Source organism: Phyllobates terribilis, unplaced genomic scaffold (assembly GCF_046119375.1).
Source record: "Phyllobates terribilis strain yellow unplaced genomic scaffold, ASM4611937v1 Scaffold_7__3_contigs__length_470593459, whole genome shotgun sequence".
In the NCBI taxonomy this organism is placed as follows: Eukaryota; Metazoa; Chordata; class Amphibia; order Anura; family Dendrobatidae; genus Phyllobates; species Phyllobates terribilis.
In genome coordinates this window covers 275,054,738-275,076,471 of record NW_027362767.1, presented here as the reverse complement: position 1 = coordinate 275,076,471, position 21,734 = coordinate 275,054,738, and the positions used below count along the sequence as shown (strand labels likewise).

Sequence of the window (21,734 nt, the reverse complement as noted above, 5' to 3'; positions counted from 1 at the left end):
GGACGATGGTTCTCGGCGCCCAGTTTGGAGGCCTCTGGTCTCGTCTCACTATGATCTTATGACGAGGGCTCTAGGACAGGGGATTCCGGAGCAGTGGACGTATGACGCCATTGATGGCCAAGCACCGCTCTGCGCCCGTCTTATCTATACTCTGAGTATACTTGCGGACTCAATGACAGCTGCCGCCGCCTCCATAGTACAATATTTACTGCGCCGCCTACGTGACTGCTCAAACACAAAGCGATGGTGGCGCCAAGATACGAGAGCGACTGTGGAGATGTGTACGCGGCGTCTCCGCCATCACGTACAGGGCACAGTGTACAGTGCATCCCGTACAGCGCACGTCCTCGCTCTGCTGTCACCAGGCCGCACACAGCAGACGGCCGCACGCTCCTGCTGCCATAAGTGAAGTCGCGGCTGTGAGATGAGGTGTCTGGGGCCGGATCACGGAGCGGATGAATACAGCAGGACCGCGGTTTGCTGCTCTCTCATTCCGGCGGCGTCCGCGCATGTCCTGCTCATTATCCCGGTGCAGCAGCCGGAGATGTCGGTATTTGTATGTGATCTACAGGAGCCGCAGCTGATGGAGAGACAAGAGGAACAGCCCGACACAGGGCAGCGCATAGCCGTGTATCTAATCCTCTCCTGTGTGATACTGTCTGCTGAGCTGTGTATCTAATCCTCTCCTGTGTGATACTGTCTGCTGAGCTGTGTATCTAATCCTATCCTGTGCGATACTGTCTGCTGAGCTGTGTATCTAATCCTCTCCTGTGTGATACTGTCTGCTGAGCTGTGTATCTAATCCTATCCTGTGTGATACTGTCTGCTGAGCTGTGTATCTAATCCTCTCCTGTGTGATACTGTCTGCTGAGCTGTGTATCTAATCCTCTCCTGTGTGATACTGTCTGCTGAGCTGTGTATCTAATCCTCTCCTGTGTGATACTGTCTGCTGAGCTGTGTATCTAATCTTATCCTGTGTGATACTGTGTGCTGAGCTGTGTATCTAATCCCCTCCTGTGTGATACTGTCTGCTGAGCTCTGTATCTAATCCTCTCCTGTGTGATACTGTCTGCTGAGCTGTGTATCTAATCCTCTCCTGTGTGATACTGTCTGCTGAGCTGTGTATCTAATCTTATCCTGTGTGATACTGTCTGCTGAGCTGTGTATCTAATCCTCTCCTGTGTGATACTGTCTGCTGAGCTCTGTATCTAATCCTCTCCTGTGTGATTCTGTCTGCTGAGCTGTGTATCTAATCCTCTCCTGTGTGATTCTGTCTGCTGAGCTCTGTATCTAATCCTCTCCTGTGTGATGCTGAATGCTGTATCTAATCCTGTCCTGAGTGATACTGTCTGCTGAGCTGTGTATCTAATCCTGTCCTGAGTGATACTGTCTGCTGAACGGTGTATCTAATCCTGTCCTGAGTGATACTGTCTGCTGAACGGTGTATCTAATCCTGTCCTGAGTGATACTGTCTGCTGAACGGTGTATCTAATCCTATCCTGTGTGATACTGTCTGCTGAGCTGTGTATCTAATCCTCTCCTGTGTGATACTGTCTGCTGAACGGTGTATCTAATCCTCTCCTGAGTGATACTGTCTGCTGAACGGTGTATCTAATCCTCTCCTGAGTGATACTGTCTGCTGAGCTGTGTATCTAATCCTCTCCTGAGTGATACTGTCTGCTGAGCGGTGTATCACAGGATAGGATCAGATACACAGCTCAGCAGGGAATATCACACATGATCGGATTAGATACATTGCTCAGCAGACAGTTCCACACAGGAGATGATTAAATACACTGCAGCATATCTAGACTGTAAGCCCCCAGGGCAGGGTGACCTCCCTTCTGTACCCGTCAGTGATGTATACCTGTACCCCGTGTGTCTCCCCTCTGTCCTCGGTGATGGATACCTGTACCCCGTGTGTCTCCCCTCTGTCCTCGGTGATGGATACCTGTACCCTGTGTCTCCCCTCTGTCCTTAGTGATGGATACCTGTACCCTGTGTCTCCCCTCTGTCCTTAGTGATGGATACCTGTACCCTGTGTCTCCCCTCTGTCCTTAGTGATGGATACCTGTACCCTGTGTCTCCCCTCTGTCCTTAGTGATGGATACCTGTACCCCGTGTGTCTCCCCTCTGTCCTTAGTGATGGATACCTGTACCCTGTGTCTCCCCTCTGTCCTTAGTGATGGATACCTGTACCCTGTGTCTCCCCTCTGTCCTTAGTGATGGATACCTGTACCCCGTGTGTCTCCCCTCTGTCCTTAGTGATGGATACCTGTACCCCGTGTGTCTCCCTTCTGTCCTCGGTGATGGATACCTGTACCCCGTGTGTCTCCCCTCTGTCCTCGGTGATGGATACCTGTACCCCGTGTGTCTCCCCTCTGTCCTCGGTGATGGATACCTGTACCCCGTGTGTCTCCCCTCTGTCCTCGGTGATGGATACCTGTACCCCGTGTGTCTCCCCTCTGTCCTCGGTGATGGATACCTGTACCCCGTGTGTCTCCCCTCTGTCCTCGGTGATGGATACCTGTACCCATGTGTCTCCCCTCGTGTTCAGCTCCCGGCATCACGGTAAATGTACTTGACGACCTCTTTAACGTTGTTTTGATAATAACATAAAGTTGTCCCTCCAGGACCAGACTGATATTTTTGGGGCTGTTGTGTATATGGCTTTCCATGGTCAGGTGTCTGAATAGTCAGGACCAGTCCCGCTCTGCCATTATCTATTTAAGGTCTGCTGACGCATAAGTGAACTAGAAGAGTTCGGTACCGTCCCGCTTGGGAACACCTTGTCGCGGTGGGATGGCTTTTACGTTTTTTTTTTTGTCCAAAACAATGTTAACTAAGTACCTATGTTACTTACATGTACGATTACTATTTACCTACTGCAGGTTTTTATCTTGGGTTTTACTTGTTAAATGGCCACAGTGTGAATGCGCACCTATGCATTGCACTTATACCAACATGTCCACTGGCTCCAATGTTTTTGAGTTTCTATCTAATTCCATCATGTTTTACACTGTCTGATGAACTGATCCGCGGGCGACAGAATGATCCGCGGGCAGTTTCTCATTGATTGTCAGTAAAAAGTGCAAAAAGAAGTTTACAATCTATCGCGACCATCGCTCTCGGCCGTCGTGGCTCAGAAAGATGAGAAAAGCCAAACACAAATTGATGATCCCAGGAGAGAAGGAGACAGCTCAGTCCTGGGAGGTTCCATAAGACGCAGAGCTGACGCTCTAAGACTGATCAATAGCTCTTCAATCATCCAGTGATTGATAATCTGACTGACACTGGCGCCACCAGACTCCGGAAATAAGAAGTGATCTTGTGATGGGAGCTGGACAGAGGCTGAGGATCTCCTGGTATAGCAGCTGAATAATGATGGCGGCTTCGGCCTCCGGGAAATCTCTGCACAGGGTATTGAAAGACGCATCCGCACAGGAGTTCTGACATGGACTAAATAAGGTGAAATATGGCAACACCAGCAGAGAGGATTCACCAGACATGTCCGCGACAGATATTACCACCCAGAGGAGAGAAACCGACACCTGCCAAATGCACCGGGAACGCTCCCTCGCAGGTGGAGCCGCCTTCATTGAAGCAATCAGGGCACCAGCCTGGGCCATAACTTCTAATGCTGACTGCAGAAAAGAGAGGCCCTTCCAGCCGAAAACCTCACGAGGTAAAAACGGTTAAAGGGGTTGTCCAGTACTTTCGATTACCCCCCTCAATGTATCCCCCCGGGGCCCATAAGGGTTTTTTGTAAATACTATGCATTGCAGTTACTGCCTGTGAGTGGCGCTATCACTGGCCGCTCACAGGCATCACGTGACCCCAGGCTGCAGCTGGCTCTGACATCCGCTGACGTCATGTCAAGTTCTGGCTGCAGCTGGGGGTCTCTCTCTTCTGCGTTCTACAGTGGCTGCTGGGCTGTGGGCGGGTTTACCCCACCGCGTCACACCCATGCATCCACCGCGCGCTCTCTCTTTCCCCATTTATTGGGAAAGTGTGCGATGGATGCTGGGTGTGACGCGCGGGGATAACCCCGCCCACAACCCAGCAGCCACTGCGGGGACCGAGTCACTGTTACGCCTCACTTGACGTGACATCAGTGGGGGTCACGTGATGCCTGTGAGCGCCCAGCGATAGCGCCGCTCACAGGCAGTATCTGTAACGCAAGGTAATTGCAAAAACCCTTATGGGCCCCGGGGGGGTTACGTTATGGGGATAATAAAAAGTAGTGGCCATCTTCTTTAACACGGGCGCAGAATTATAAGTGTTACAGAAAAGATGCAAAACCTCAGGGACAGCACTCAATGCCAGGCGGCTGACGCAAAAGACAGGTCTTACATGTATAGACAGAAACCTGCAGAAAAATGTTAAAATCTCAATATAAAATATCCAGTTATACCAGCTGTACTTATATAATTATAACCTGGGTATCCAGGGCTGTGGAGTCGGTGAGCCAAACCTCCGACTCAATGTCCACGACTTCGACATTTCATAATTTTCCCAAATTCTTATGAAAAAAATATTCCCCACAAACTGCATTGAACTACTGTACCCAATTTATTATATATTTTAGGAGTCCACAGCCCTGTCAGGGTATTGCTTGTATATTCCGGCTGTATATACAGGAGGTGCTCAGATTACATACAGTACAGACCAAAAGTTTGGACACACCTTCTCATTTAAAGATTTTTCTGTATTTTCATGACTATGAAAATTGTACATTCACACTGAAGGCATCAAAACTATGAATTAACACATGTGGAATTATATACTTAACAAAAAAGTGTGAAACAACTGAAAATATGTCTTATATTCTAGGTTCTTCAAAGTAGCCACCTTTTGCTTTGATGACTGCTTTGCACACTCTTGGCATTCTCTTGATGAGCTTCAAGAGGTAGTCACCGGAAATGGTCTTCCAACAATCTTGAAGGAGTTCCCAGAGATGCTTAGCACTTGTTGGCCCTTTTGCCTTCACTCTGCGGTCCAGCTCACCCCACACCATCTCGATTGGGTTCAGGTCTGGTGACTGTGGAGGCTAGGTCATCTGGCGTAGCACCCCATCACTCTCCTTCTTGGTCAAATAGCCCTTACACAGCCTGGAGGTGTGTTTGGGGTCATTGTCCTGTTGAAAAATAATGGTCCAACTAAACGCAAACCGGATGGAATAGCAAGCCGCTGCAAGATGCTGTGGTAGCCATGCTGGTTCAGTATGCCTTCAATTTTGAATAAATCCCCAACAGTGTCGCCAGCAAAGCACCCCCACACCATCACACCTCCTCCTCCATGCTTCACGGTGGGAACCAGGCATGTAGAGTCCATCCGTTCACCTTTTCTGCCTCGCACAAAGACACGGTGGTTGGAACCAAAGATCTTAAATTTGGACTCATCAGACCAAAGCATAGATTTCCACTGGTCTAATGTCCATTCCTTGTGTTCTTTAGCCCAAACAAGTCTCTTCTGCTTGTTGCCTGTCCTTAGCAGTGGTTTCCTAGCAGCTATTTTACCATGAAGGCCTGCTGCACAAAGTCTCCTCTTAACAGTTGTTGTAGAGATGTGTCTGCTGCTAGAACTCTGTGTGGCATTGACCTGGTCTCTAATCTGAGCTGCTGTTAACCTGCGATTTCTAAGGCTGGTGACTCGGATAAACTTATCCTCAGAAGCAGAGGTGACTCTTGGTCTTCCTTTCCTGGGGCAGTCCTCATGTGAGCCAGTTTCTTTGTAGCGCTTGATGGTTTTTGCAATTGCACTTGGGGACACATTCAAAGTTTGCCCAATTTTTTGGACTGACTGACCTTCATTTCTTAAATGATGGCCACTCATTTTTCTTTACTTAGCACCTTTTTTCTTGCCATAATACAAATTCTAACAGTCTATTCAGTAGGACTATCAGCTGTGTATCCACCTGACTTCTGCACAACACAACTGATGGTCCCAACCCCATTTATAAGGCAAGAAATCCCACTTATTAAACCTGACAGGGCACACCTGTGAAGTGAAAACCATTTCCGGTGACTACCTCTTGAAGCTCATCAAGAGTGTGCAAAGCAGTCATCAAAGCAAAGGGTGGCTACTTTGAAGAACCTAGAATATAAGACATATTTTCAGTTGTTTCACACTTTTTTGTTAAGTATATAATTCCACATGTGTTAATTCATAGTTTTGATGCCTTCAGTGTGAATGTACAATTTTCAAAGTCATGAAACTACAGAAAAATCTTTAAATGAGAAGGTGTGTCCAAACTTTTGGTCTGTACTGTATATAATTACATCCTGGAGATACCCAGGTTATACCAGTGCTTCTCCCTAAATTAGAATATCATCAAAAAGTTAATTTATTTCAGTTCTTCAATACAAAAAGTGAAACTCCTATATTATATACAGTAGAGTCATTACAAACAGAGTGATCTATTTCAAGTGTTTACTTCTGTTAATGTTGGTGATTATGGCTTACAGCCAATGAAAACACAAAAGTCATTATCTCAGTAAATTAGAATACTTTATAACAACAGCTTGAAAAACGTTATTAAAATCCGAAATGTTGTCCTACTGAAATGTATGTTCAGTAAATGCCCTCAATACTTGGTCGGGGCTCCTTTTGCATCAATTAGTGCATCAATGCGGCAATGTGGCATGGAGGCGATCAGCCTGTGGCACTGCTGAGGGGTTATGGAAGCCCAGGTGGCTTTGATAGCAGCCTTCAGCTCGTCTGCATTGTTGGGTCTGGTGTCTCTCATCTTCCTCTTGACAATACCCCATAGATTCTATATAATAGATTCTTTATGGGGTTAAGGTCAGGCGAGTTTGCTGCCAATCAAGCACAGTGATATTGTTGTGTGTAAACCAGGTATTGGTACTTTTGGCAGTGTGGACAGGGGCCAAGTCCTGCTGGAGAATGACATTTCCATCTCCAAAAAGCTTGTCGGCAGAGGGAAGCATGAAGTGCTCTAAAATTTCCTGGTAGACGGCTGCGCCGACTTTGGTCTTGATAAAACACAGTGGACCTACACCAGCAGATGACATGGCTCCCCAAACCATCATTGATTGTGGAAACTTCACACTAGACCTCAAGCAGCTTGGATTGTGGCCTCTCCACTCTTCCTCCAGACTCTGGGACCTTGATTTCCAAATGAAATGCAAAATTTACTTTCATCTGAAAACAACACATTGGACCACTGAGTAACAGTCCAGGTCTTTTTCTCCTTGGCCCAGGTAAGACGCTTCTGGTGTTGTCTATAGGTCATGAGTGGCTTGACACAAGGAATGTGACACTTGTAGCCCATGTCCTGGATACGTCTGTGTGTGGTGGCTCTTGAAGCAATGACTCCAGCAGCAGTCCACTCCTTGTGAATCTCCCCCAAATGTTTGAATGGCCTTTTCTTAAAGGGAATCTGTCACCCCTTTGGAGTTATCAGACCTCTAATATGGGCATACAGGTTATAGAAATGTAAGGCTGTGTGCCCACGATGCGTTTTTTAAGCGTTTCCGCAGCGGCAAAAACGCTGCAGAAAAGCTTAAAAAACGCATGGTAGAAGGCCTGCCATGTTCCCCAATGATAATCCGCATGTGCTGTGCACATGCTGCGGAAATTTCCGCTGCGGATTATCATTGCGGAAAAAAACGCAGCACTACCAATTATTTTGGGGAAGTGCTGCGTTTTCGCCGCCATTGACTTGCATTAGACCGCATGGATTACGCATCACTATATATGTAGATGCGCATTCCATGCGTTCTAATGTGCGGGTGGTACCCAGGTCTAGAGGAGAGGAGACTCTCCTCCGGACCTAGGTACCATAGAAAACTGTAAAAAAAAGAATAAAATAAAAAATAAATATACAGTTATATGAAAAAGTTTGGGCACCCCTATTAATCTTAAGCTTAATGTTTTATAAAAATTGGTGTTTTTGCAACGGCTATTTCAGTTTGATATATGTAATAACTGTTGGACACAGTAATGTTTCTGCCTTGAAATGAGGTTTATTGTACTAACAGAAAATGTGCAATCTGCATTCAAACAAAATTTGACAGATGCATAAGTATGGGCACCCTTATCATTTTCTTGTTTTAAATACTCATACCTACTTTTTACTGACTTACTAAAGCACTTTTTTTTGTTTTGTAACCTCATTGAGCTTTGAACTTCATAGCCCGGTGTATGCAATCATGAGAAAAGCTACTTAAAGTGGCCACTTGCAAGTTGTTCTCCTGTTTGAATCTGCTCTGAAGAGTGGCATCATGGGCTCCTCAAAACAATTGTCAAATGATCTGAAAACAAAGATTATTCAACATAGTTGTTCAGGGGAAGGATACAAAAAGCTGTCTCAGAGATTTAACCTGTCAGTTTCCACTGTGAGGAACATAGTAAGGAAATGGAAGAACACAGGGACAGTTCTTGTTAAGGCCAGAAGTGGCAGGCCAAGAAAAACATCAGAAAGGCAGAGAAGAAGAATGGTGAGATCAGTCAAGGACAATCCTCAGACCACCTCCAGAGAGCTGCAGCATCAACTTGCTGCAGATGGTGTCACTGTGCATCGGTCGAATATACAACGCACTTTGCACAAGGAGAAGCTGTATGGGAGAGTGATGCGAAAGAAGCCGTTTCTGCAAGCACGCCACAAACAGAGTCGGCTGAGGTATACAAAAGCACATTTGGAGAAGCCAATTTCTTTGTGGAAGAAGGTCCTGTGGACTGATGAAACCAAGATTGAGTTGTTTGGTCATACAAAAAGACGTTATGCATGGCGGCAAAAAAACACAGCATTCCAAGAAAAACACTTGCTACCCACAGTAAAATTTGGTGGAGGTTCCATCATGCTTTGGGGCTGTGTGGCCAATGCCGGCACTGGGAATCTTGTTAAAGTTGAGGGACGCATGGATTCCACTCAGTATCAGCAGATTCTTGACAATAATATTCAAGAATCAGTGATAAAGTTGATGTTACGCAGGGGATGGATCTTTCAGCAAGACAATGATCCAAAACACCGCTCCAAATCTACTCAGGCATTCATGCAGAGGAACAATTACAATGTTCTGGAATGGCCATCCCAGTCCCCAGACCTGAATATCATTGAACATCTGTGGGATCATTTGAAGAGGGCTGTCCATGCTCGGCGACCATCACACTTAACTGAACTGGAATTGTTTTGTAAAGAGGAATGGTCAAAAATACCTTCATCCAGGATCCAGGAACTAATTAAAAGCTACAAGAAGCGACTAGAGCCTGTTATTTTTGCAAAAGGAGGATCTACTAAATATTAATGTCACTTTTCTGGTGAGGTGCCCATACTTATGCACCTGTCAAATTTTGTTTGAATGCAGATTGCACATTTTCTGTTAGTACAATAAACCTCATTTCAAGGCAGAAACATTACTGTGTCCAACAGTTATTACATATATTAAACTGAAATAGCTGTTGCAAAAACACCAATTTTTATAAAACATTAAGCTTAAGATTAATAGGGGTGCCCAAACTTTTTCATATAACTGTATATTTACCTTCTGGCGACCCCCGCTGCGCTCCTCCTCTCATGCCGACAGTTCGCGATGCACTGAAGGACCTGCGCTGACGTCATAGTCATGTGACTGGTCACGTGACGCTGACGTCGGCAGGTCCTTCAGTGTAGCGCTGCCGGCAGCTGGGACAGAGGGAAACAAGACATCGGGGGCCATCGGAAGGTAAGTATAGATTTCTTTTTTATTTTTTGACATTCTCTCGGGTCACAGTATATAAATCCATGCTCTTTGCATGGATTTATATAGTGTGACCAAGTTGACAAGCACTTTCCAAGTGATGCTAAAATCGCTTGGAAAGCGCTTGTCAACCCGCATGCGGAAATGCATGTGAAGAACGCTTCACATCCGCATGTCCCTGGCAGGAAAACGCATGTACAATCTGCATGTACAATCCGCATGCGTTTTTTTCTGCCAGGGAGATGCAGAAACGCTCAGGAAAAAATCCTGAGCATTTCTGCATCGTGGGCACATAGCCTCAATCTACACTTACCTGTACGGCCCATATTACAGGTCTGATTGCAGAGAAATCTCTTTTTATTCAATCCGTTCCTCTAGGCTTGGCGTCCAGGGGACGTCAAGAAATGCCCGCCTATCTGCTTATTTTAAATATTCCCCTCCCTCCCCTGCACGTCACAGGGCCCTGTATGGGTCTGGAGCTGAACATATCACGCATGCGCAATGCACCTATAGCTGAAGGCGCTTTTTTTTTTTTTTCTCCCTGCGCTATTTTACTTGCCTGCTTCAGTGCACAGGCGCTGGGGAGTCACTGTGGCTTCCACTCCAAGTGACCTCTGGCGTGCGCAACAATGAGGTTTGGTCCCCACTTTCTCCCGGCATCCTGCTATCCGCAAGGAAGTGGGGACCAAACCTCATTGTTGCGCACGGCGGAGGTCACTGGAGTGGAAGCCACAGTGACTCCGGGCGCCTGCACACTAGTGCAGATAAATAAAATAGCTCAGGGAGAAAAAAAAAGCGCCTTCAGATATAGGCGCATGCGCGGGATGTTCAGCTCTAGACTAGGTCCCTGTGACGTGCAGGGGCGGGCAGGGGAGGGGTGTAATATTTAAATTAAGCAGACATGCAGACATTTCTTGGCGTCCCCGGGACGCCAAGCCTAGAAAAACGGATTGAATAAAAAGCGATTTCTCTACAATCAGACCTGTAATATGGGCCGTACAGGTAAGTATAGATTTACATTTTTATCACCTGTATGCCCATAGTAGAGGTCTGATAGCTCCAAAGTGGTGAAAGATTCCCTTTAACAATTCTTTCATGGCTGCGGTGATCCCGGTTGCTTGTGCACCTTTTCCTACCACACTTTTTCCTTCCACTCAACTTTCCATTAATATGCTTGGATACAGCACTCTGTGAACAGCCAGCTTCTTTAGCAATGACCTTTTATGGCTTACCCTCCTTGTGGAGTGTGTCAATGACTGCCTTCTGGACATCTGTCAAGTCAGCAGTCTTCCCTATGATTGTGGAGTCTCAGAAACAGACTAAGGGACCTTTTTAAACGCTTAGGAAGCTTTTGCAGGTGTTTTTTGTTAATTATTCTAATTTACTGAGATAATGACTTTTGTGTTGTCATTGGCTGTAAGCCATAATCATCAACATTAACAGAAATAAACACTTGAAATAGATCACTCTGTAATGACTATATAATGAGTTTCACTTTTTGTATTGAAGAACTGAAATAAATTAACTTTTTGATCATATTCTAACTTAGTGAGAAGCACTTGTATAATTATATACAGGAGATGCCCAGGTTACACCAGTTGTAAATATAATTATGTACAGGAGATGCTCAGGTCATACCAGCTGTACCTATATAACTACATACAGGCGATACCCAGGTTATACCAGGTGTACATATATAATTATAAGCAGGCGATGCCCAGGTTATACCAGTTAATTTATGTTTTAAGAATGGGGGGCAATCACTTTTTCACACAGGGCCATACAGGTTTGGATTTCTTTTTCCCCTAATAATAAAGACCTTCATTTAAAAACTGCATTTTGTGTTATCTTTGTCTAATATTTAAATTTGTTTTGTGATCTGAAACATTTAAGTGTGACAAACATGCAAAAGAATAAGAAATCAGGAAGAGGGAAAACACTTTTTCACACCAGGTTATACCGGCTATACATATATCATTATACACAGGAGATACCCAGGTTATATTGGCGGTACATATATAATTATATACAGGAAATCTTCAGGTTATACCAGTTGTACATTGTCATGGAGAAAAGTAAAATGCTTACAGAGATGAGAGAGAAGAGCTTGCACTCTCCTTTGTGCAGCTGCCCCCCTCCTTTTGGAATTACGTAACCATAGATACTCCAATGGCTAAACAGTTGTGAGGCTCTGCTTCAGGAATGTGGATTAGATTTACGACCAAGATAAGCATTTTAGGAACATAAAGATCTGGGACGTCTTTGCTTACTAGAAAAGTGAGAAGGGAGGTTTGCATGAACTGCATCGATCCAACAGATAGGAAAATCATATTTTCAGAAACGTGATGAAGTGACGAATGCAAATCACAGTTTCAAGTCGCTGAGCGGTGACCAGAATCCTGTCAATTGAATACGGACCTGATGGACGAGGCTACACCTGGCATATTTGGTCTCTAAAATCATGATACAAATCATGATAAAATCATGCGACTCTCCAGAGCAAAGATATAGTCCATTTAGGGAATCTCATAATTTTCTGAAACTGAAAAGTCCAACCCTGTAGGAAACATGAAGGGGCGGTGTGTGGGTGTAACAGGAGCTAATAAAAGGCAAATGCCAACTTTTGGGCATCTTCAGTATGTGGAGGCACAGTTAATTGTAGGTGCTGTCCGTTTTTGTGGTGAGCTTCCCTCTATAAACCTGAAGCCATTGCTGTGACGACAGGTCTAGTAAGTTTACTTGGTTTACCCTTTTATTTTATGTAACTATATTCTGTATTGTTTTTTCCCCTTTGTAAAATCTTTTGGATATTTTTATAAATACTTCCTGTCGTTCTGGATTAAATGTAAAATTTAATAGTTGTGTTCCTTTTATTCTGTAAACTGCGCCCGAAGCCATACGCTACCAGAACCAGGCCTCCAGTCAGCCTGTATAAAACCCGACTGGTGGTGGCAGCTAATAATCTTTCTTGGGTTATCGTAAAGTTAGCATTGACCTACAGGGGTATATACATATATTTCATGTGTTGGAATCCAGAGGTGTATATACCATACGCTCACTGTTAGTTTTCCAATAACTGGCCTGTTAAAGCACACAGCCTGCGATCTCCTATGTTAATCGGCCAATTGTGTAATTGTCCGGATGATAGAGGCCAGCAGAGAGCTGAGAGATCACAGCGGGTGGTTCTGCGTGACCTTCCCGGGCTGCGACATCTACTATATAATTGGCTTATCCCGTCTGTCTGTCCGTCCAGGAAATCCCACGTCACTGATTGGTCCGGCCGCGGCCAATCAGCGACACGGGATTTCAGAACAAGTCGGGAGATAGCAGGGCTGACTCCGCCCATGTGGTCATATGAATCACCAACTGCCCATGACGTACTGAACATGTTTTGTCAGTGACAGTGTGTGAGGTACTTCTGTCACGTTTAATGAATACGTTCTGTCAGTCATAGTGCGACATAGTTCAGTCACGTTTACTAAACACGGTCAGTCAGAGTGTGATGTACTTCTGTCACTCACAGTGTGACATACTTCTGTCACGTTTCATTCACCGTGGTACGCGGAACAGGAGACCCCTGGCTGCAGCCGCAAATAGTCGTGATATAAGCGGAAGCAAGAGCCGGCTGCAGCCGGGGGAATTACGTGCTGGCTGTGCGTGGTCAGCGATGTTGTCACAAGCAGTATTGACAACATGACGTAATTACAGAATTCATTAGGGGCCCCAGGGGGATACATTGGGGGGTTAATTTAAAGTAGTGCACAACCCATTTAAACACTGCTTCGCTGATTAGTCGCGCCCGGTTGGCCGCATACATATTCTAGAATACCCGATGCATTAGAATCGGGCCACCATCTAGTCTACTATTTAATCGGCTTATCCCGTCTGTCTGTCCGTCCAGGAAATCCCGCGTCGCTGATTGGTTCGGCCGCGGCCAATCAGCGACGCGGGATGTCAGAACAAGATGGCGGCCGTTAGCGGCTCATCTGCGCACGGAGGTCAGCGGCGATGCAGCCGGGAGATGACCGGCGCTAGCCGGTCATCTCCCACCTGCTCGCAGAAGTACCCCAACCGGCGGCCTAGGCGGCGCCGCTCCCCGGTCTTCCCTTCACACTTGCCGTCGGGAGATCAGCGGCCCTAGCCACTGATCTCCCGGCGGTAGCCGCATGGAGGTCAGTGGCGATGCAGCCGGAAGATGACCATCGCTAGCCGGTCATCTCCCGGCTGCTCGCAGCGGAAGTACCCGCACAGGCAGCGCCGCTCCCCGGTCCTCACTAACACAGTTCGCTGATTGGTTGCGGCCGCAACCAATCAGCGAAATTTAAAACACCGCTGTCCTGATTGGCAACGAGCGCAGTCCGGCCGCGAATTGGCGTTGGATTTGAAACACGCTTCGCTGATTGGTTGCGGCCGATCAGCGATATTGTCGCGAAATTTAAAACATCGCTTCTCTGAATGATCGTGGCCAGCCACGTCACCTCCCGGCTGCTCGCAGCAGAAGTACCCCGACCGGCGGCCTCGCTCCCCGGTCCTCCCTTCATATTTGGTGGTCAGCGATGTTGTCACAAGCAGTATTGACAACATGACGTAATTACAAAATTCATTAGGGGCCCCGGGGGGATACATTGGGGGGTTAATTTAAAGTAGTACACAACCCATTTAAACACTGCTTCGCTGATTAGTCGTGCCCGGTCGGCCGCACACATATTCTAGAATTTCCGATGCGTTAGAATCGGGCCACCATCTAGTACATATATAATCATACTCAGGAAATCCTAAGGTTATGCTGGCTGTACATATATAATTATATAGAGGAGATGCCCTAGTTATACAAGCTGTTCATATATAATTATATACAGGAGATGCCCAGGTTATACCAGCTGTCCATATACAGTATATATATATATATATATATATATATACACACACAGGAGAAGCCCAGGTTATACCAGCTGTACTTATATAATTATATACAGGAGATGCCCAGGTTATACCAGCTGTCCATATACAGTATATATATATATATATATATATATATATATATACACACACACAGGAGAAGCCCAGGTTATACCAGCTGTACATATATAATTATATACTGGAGATGCTCAACTCAGATTATACCAGCTGTACTTATATAATTATATACAGGAGATGCCCAGGTTATACCAGCTGTTCATATAGAATTATATACAGGAGATGCCCAGGTTATACCAGATGTACATATATAATCATATACAGCAGATGCCCAGGTTATACCAGCTGTACATATATAATCATATACAGAAGATGCCCAGGTTATACCAGCTGTACATATATAATCATATAGAGGAGATGCCCAGGTTATACCAGTATACTTTATATCACTATATAGAGCTCATCATGTCATGGACTTTGGGCTCATGCTTGCCGTGGCCACTGTGGGTGCTGGTCCTGGCCCCATTTCTGTTATTACGTGCCCCGGTCCTCTGGGGGCGGTGTGGTGGGCGGAGCGGCTGCTAATTATCATGTTGCGCTGGCACTATTGTTGTTGTCTTGTCTGACATGAATATTAATGGTGTCCACAATCAGCACAGGCACAATACGGAGCACATCTGCTGCCCATAACGAGAGCGGCCAATTACCGGCAGCGGAGCGGACCCTGATGTGGCTGATTAATCCATGTAGGACCAGTCACCGTCTCACCCCGGCACAACCAGCTTCGCTGGTCACAGCAAACCGCGCACCGAGATGGCAGCAAAACTAGTGAGCACAAGACCAGCAGCCCCGCGCCGACACAACCACTGCACCCAGAATAGAGGCCACCGTCAACTACAACGGGACCCCCAGTGTCAGACTACACAGTCAGACGAGAGGCATGCGGATCCCGGCAATCCTCAGTCACCCAAAGAGCTCACAATCAAATCAGTATCTATAGATACCATATACAAAGCTTTATATGTGTGTACAGGGGCCACTCATCAGAGACCACCGAATTCCAGGAAGAAAACCATCACAGTACACACAGGCTATGCAGAGAAAAGTATGTGCCTCCCTTCCCTACATCGACCTCCAGGGGCTTCTCTGTCCTCCATCTACTTCCACAGACATTACTATGGAGTCGCCCTCTGCAGATATAACAGCTCCGCTCTTCTGAGTGTTCCACAAGATTTTGGAGACGTCTGTGGGGATTTTTGTCCCTTCATCCAAAAGAGCATTTGTGAGGTCAGACCCTGATGTTGGGGGGAGGCAGAGCTCACAATCTCCGTTCTTGGATGGGCTGAAGTCCCGGCTCTGTACGGTCGCTCACGTTCTTCCCTCCATGTCTGTATGGACCCTGAGCACTGGGCACAGTCATGGGGAACACATGTTGAGGGACCGGTTGTTATACACCAGGGGGTGAGGGACTGGATGTTATACACCGGGGGGTGAGGGACTGGATGTTATACACTGGGGGAGAGGGGCTGGATGTTATACACCGGGGGGTGAGGGACCGGATGTTATACACCGGGGGGTGAGGGACTGGATGTTATACACCGGGGGGTGAGGGACTGGATGTTATACACCGGGGGGTGAGGGACCGGATGTTATACACCGGGGGGTGAGGGACTGGATGTTATACACCGGGGGGTGAGGGACTGGATGTTATACACCGGGGGGTGAGGGACTGGATGTTATACACCGGGGGGTGAGGGACCGGATGTTATACACCGGGGGGTGAGGGACCGGATGTTATACACCGGGGGGTGAGGGACCGGATGTTATACACCGGGAGCAAGAGATCAGATGTTATACACCGGGGGGGCGAGGGACCGGATGTTATACACCAGGTGGTGAGGGATTGGATGTTATGCATTGGGGGGGGGTGAGGGACCGGATGTTATACTCCGGGGGGTGAGGGATTGGATGTTATGCACCGGGGGGTGAGGGACCAGATGTTATACACTGGGAGCAAGGGATCGGATGTTATACACCGGTGGGCGAGGGACCGGATGTTATACACCTGTGGGCGAGGGACCGGATGTTATACACCGGGGGGTGAGGGACCGGATGTTATACACCGGGGGGTGAGGGACCGGATGTTATACACCGGGGGGCGAGGGACCGGATGTTATACACCGGGGGGCGAGGGACCGGACGTTATACACCGGTGGGCGAGGGACCGGATGTTATACACCGGTGGGCGAGGGATCGGATGTTATACACCGGGGGGTGAGGGACCGGATGTTATACACCGGGGGGTGAGGGACCGGATGTTATACACCGGGGGGTGAGGGACCGGATGTTATACACCGTGGGGTGAGGGACCGGATGTTATACACCGGGGGGCGAGGGACTGGATGTTATACACCGGGGGGCGAGGGACCGGATGTTATACACCGGGGGGAGAAGGAAAGGATGTTATACACCTTACACCGTGTATACAGCAGTATATCCAGGACCACATCATCAGCGCCCCCCAGAGACCAGCAGAGCTTCCTGTGTACACAGACATATAGATGGCGGCGCATCGTGTGCACACAGACATATAGATGGCGGAGCGTCCTGTGCACACAGACATATAGATGGCGGAGCGTCCTGTGCACACAGACATATAGATGGCAGAGCGTCCTGTGCACACAGACATATAGATGGCGGAGCGTCCTGTGCACACAGACATATAGATGGCGGAGCATCCTGTGCACACAGACATATAGATGGCGGAGAATCCTGTGCACACAGACATATAGATGGCGGAGCGTCCTGTGCACACAGACATATAGATGGCGGAGCGTCCTGTGCACACAGACATATAGATGGCGGAGAGTCCTGTGCACACAGACATATAGATGGCGGAGCGTCCTGTGCACACAGACATATAGATGGCGGAGCGTCCTGTGCACACAGACATATAGATGGTGGAGCGTCCTGTGCACACAGACATATAGATGGCGGAGCGTCCTGTGCACACAGACATATAGATGGCGGAGCGTCCTGTGCACACAGACATATAGATGGCGGAGCGTCCTGTGCACACAGACATATAGATGGCGGAGCGTCCTGTGCACACAGACATATAGATGGCGGAGCGTCCTGTGCACACAGACATATAGATGGCGGAGCGTCCTGTGCACACAGACATATAGATGGCGGAGCGTCCTGTGCACACAGACATATAGATGGCGGAGCGTCCTGTGCACACAGACATATAGATGGCGGAGCGTCCTGTGCACACAGACATATAGATGGCGGAGCGTCCTGTGCACACAGACATATAGATGGCGGAGCGTCCTGTGCACACAGACATATAGATGGCGGAGCGTCCTGTGCACACAGATATATAGATGGCGGAGCGTCCTGTGCACACAGACATATAGATGGCGGAGCGTCCTGTGCACATAGACATATAGATGGCAGAGCGTCCTGTCGCACACAGACATATAGATGGCGGAGCGTCCTGTGCACACAGACATATAGATGGCGGAGCGTCCTGTGCACACAGACATATAGATGGCGGAGCGTCCTGTGCACATAGACATATAGATGGCGGAGCATCCTGTGCACACAGACATATAGATGGCGGAGCATCCTGTGCACACAGACATATAGATGGCGGAGCGTCCTGTGCACACAGACATATAGATGGCGGAGCGTCCTGTGCACACAGACATATAGATGGCGGAGCGTCCTGTGCACACAGACATATAGATGGCGGAGCGTCCTGTGCACACAGACATATAGATGGCGGAGCGTCCTGTGCACACAGACATATAGATGGCGGAGCGTCCTGTGCACACAGACATATAGATGGCGGAGCGTCCTGTGCACACAGATATATAGATGGCGGAGCGTCCTGTGCACACAGACATATAGATGGCGGAGCGTCCTGTGCACATAGACATATAGATGGCGGAGCGTCCTGTCGCACACAGACATATAGATGGCGGAGCGTCCTGTGCACACAGACATATAGATGGCGGAGCGTCCTGTGCACACAGACATATAGATGGCGGAGCGTCCTGTGCACATAGACATATAGATGGCGGAGCATCCTGTGCACACAGACATATAGATGGCGGAGCATCCTGTGCACACAGACATATAGATGGCGGAGCGTCCTGTGCACACAGACATATAGATGGCGGAGCGTCCTGTGCACACAGACATATAGATGGCGGAGCGTCCTGTGCACACAGACATATAGATGGCGGAGCATCCTGTGCACACAGACATATAGATGGCGGAGCGTCCTGTGCACACAGACATATAGATGGCGGAGCATCCTGTGCACACAGACATATAGATGGCGGAGCGTCCTGTGCACATAGACATATAGATGGCAGAGCGTCCTGTCGCACACAGACATATAGATGGCGGAGCGTCCTGTGCACACAGACATATAGATGGCGGAGCGTCCTGTGCACACAGACATATAGATGGCGGAGCGTCCTGTGCACATAGACATATAGATGGCGGAGCATCCTGTGCACACAGACATATAGATGGCGGAGCATCCTGTGCACACAGACATATAGATGGCGGAGCGTCCTGTGCACACAGACATATAGATGGCGGAGCGTCCTGTGCACACAGACATATAGATGGCGGAGCGTCCTGTGCACACAGACATATAGATGGCGGAGCGTCCTGTGCACACAGACATATAGATGGCGGAGCGTCCTGTGCACACAGACATATAGATGGCGGAGCGTCCTGTGCACACAGATATATAGATGGCGGAGCGTCCTGTGCACACAGACATATAGATGGCGGAGCGTCCTGTGCACATAGACATATAGATGGCAGAGCGTCCTGTCGCACACAGACATATAGATGGCGGAGCGTCCTGTGCACACAGACATATAGATGGCGGAGCGTCCTGTGCACACAGACATATAGATGGCGGAGCGTCCTGTGCACATAGACATATAGATGGCGGAGCATCTTGTGCACACAGACATATAGATGGCGGAGCATCCTGTGCACACAGACATATAGATGGCGGAGCGTCCTGTGCACACAGACATATAGATGGCGGAGCGTCCTGTGCACACAGACATATAGATGGCGGAGCGTCCTGTGCACACAGACATATAGATGGCGGAGCATCCTGTGCACACAGACATATAGATGGCGGAGCGTCCTGTGCACACAGACATATAGATGGCGGAGCATCCTGTGCACACAGACATATAGATGGCGGAGCATCCTGTGCACACAGACATATAGATGGCGGAGCGTCCTGTGCACACAGACATATAGATGGCGGAGCGTCCTGTGCACACAGACATATAGATGGCGGAGCGTCCTGTGCACACAGACATATAGATGGCGGAGCGTCCTGTGCACACAGACATATAGATGGCGGAGCGTCCTGTGCACACAGACATATAGATGGCGGAGCGTCCTGTGCACACAGACATATAGATGGCGGAGCGTCCTGTGCACACAGACATATAGATGGCGGAGCGTCCTGTGCACACAGACATATAGATGGCGGTGCTGTATACATCACGGATCCTGGTGGCGGAGGTGTAACCGGACTCCAATACTAATATGAACGCAGCACCAAGAGCAGCATTAACCCCCGATGGACCGGAGTGCTCACCTATGACGTCAGACACCTGCGCTGAATGAATGACCCGGTCACATCGGGTCGGTCGGTGCTCACACCCCCCGTCCCCGGTATCGTCCCCACAGATGCTCCGCCACCTTCCTGCACAGAGACCTTTTCCTCTCATCATGCAGGATCCCGGTGACTGACGACTCCTCCAGCCACAGAGAGGACACATCGCCCCCGACCATCAGCCCATCATCACACGCCTCAGTCCCCCGTGCCGCCGCCGGATGCCACCATGATCCTTACCGGTCATTGTCCGCGATCCTGACGGCAGGAATGAGGGAGCTGCTGTTCGGACCGGGCTCGGGGGGCTTCAAGTCCGTGTGATGGAGCCTCGGAGCCGTCGGCTGGAGAACCCCTGCGGAGCGAGGGAAAAGGCGGCATTACACTGACAGAAGACGGACGGGCAGCGCTGTGTGACCAGACGTGTGATGGACGGGGCAACGTACTGCGAGCTCCGGGGTCGCCGTCACTCAGCTGCGGATTGTCAGAGCAGCCAGGATTCCATCTCACATCTGCTCCCCGAGGCCAGCATGCGACGTAACGCGAGACCTCCCCACGCCTGTTACCATGGCAACCACCGGCTCACACTCAATGCTGTCAGCCCGGGCGAGCGCTGCCGCCTCCATCCATCACTGGACCCCGAGCCCTGGTCTCCCACCACTGGTGCTGTACGGGGGGATGCAATACATCAGGCATCTCAATCAGTGGAGGCTGACTGCAGAATATGTGCACAGACTTGTGTTATCTGCTGTACTGTAGGCTCTCTCTCCATGCTGCATAGACTTGTATTATCTGCTGTACTGTGGACTGCCTCTCCATGCTGCATAGACTTGTATTATCTGCTGTACTGTAGGCTGTCTCTCCATGCTGCATAGACTTGTATTATCTGCTGTACTGTAGGCTGTCTCTCCATGCTGCACAGACTTGTATTATCTGCTGTACTGTAGGCTGTCTCTCCATGCTGCATAGACTTGTATTATCTGCTGTACTGTAGGCTGTCTCTCCATGCTGCATAGACTTGTATTATCTGCTGTACTGTGGACTGCCTCTCCATGCTGCATAGACTTGTATTATCTGCTGTACTGTGGACTGCCTCTCCATGCTGCATAGACTTGTATTATCTGCTGTACTGTAGGCTGTCTCTCCATGCTGCATAGACTTGTATTATCTGCTGTACTGTGGACTGCCTCTCCATGCTGCATAGACTTGTATTATCTGCTGTACTGTAGACTGCCTCTCCATGCTGCATAGACTTGTATTATCTGCTGTACTGTAGACTGCCTCTCCATGCTGCATAGACTTGTATTATCTGCTGTACTGTAGACTGCCTCTCCATGCTGCATAGACTTGTATTATCTGCTGTACTGTAGACTGCCTCTCCATGCTGCACAGACTTGTATTATCTGCTGTACTGTAGACTGCCTCTCCATCCTGCATAGACTTGTATTATC

General features: G+C 48.4%; 1 protein-coding gene across 1 annotated transcript in view; it reads right to left on the bottom strand.

Annotated features, from left to right (window-relative positions):
* The window catches only part of DAB2IP (DAB2 interacting protein), a 221,494-nt gene extending 200,648 nt beyond the window's left edge, over positions 1-20,846 (bottom strand). Inside the window, exons 1-2 of the mRNA XM_073640836.1 lie at positions 20,730-20,846; positions 20,527-20,638 (exon numbers count right to left, since the gene is read on the bottom strand). The gene's annotated coding sequence lies outside the window, so the exon portion shown is untranslated. The remainder of the gene's footprint in view (positions 1-20,526; positions 20,639-20,729) is intronic.
* Positions 20,847-21,734: the final 888 nt, after the last annotated feature.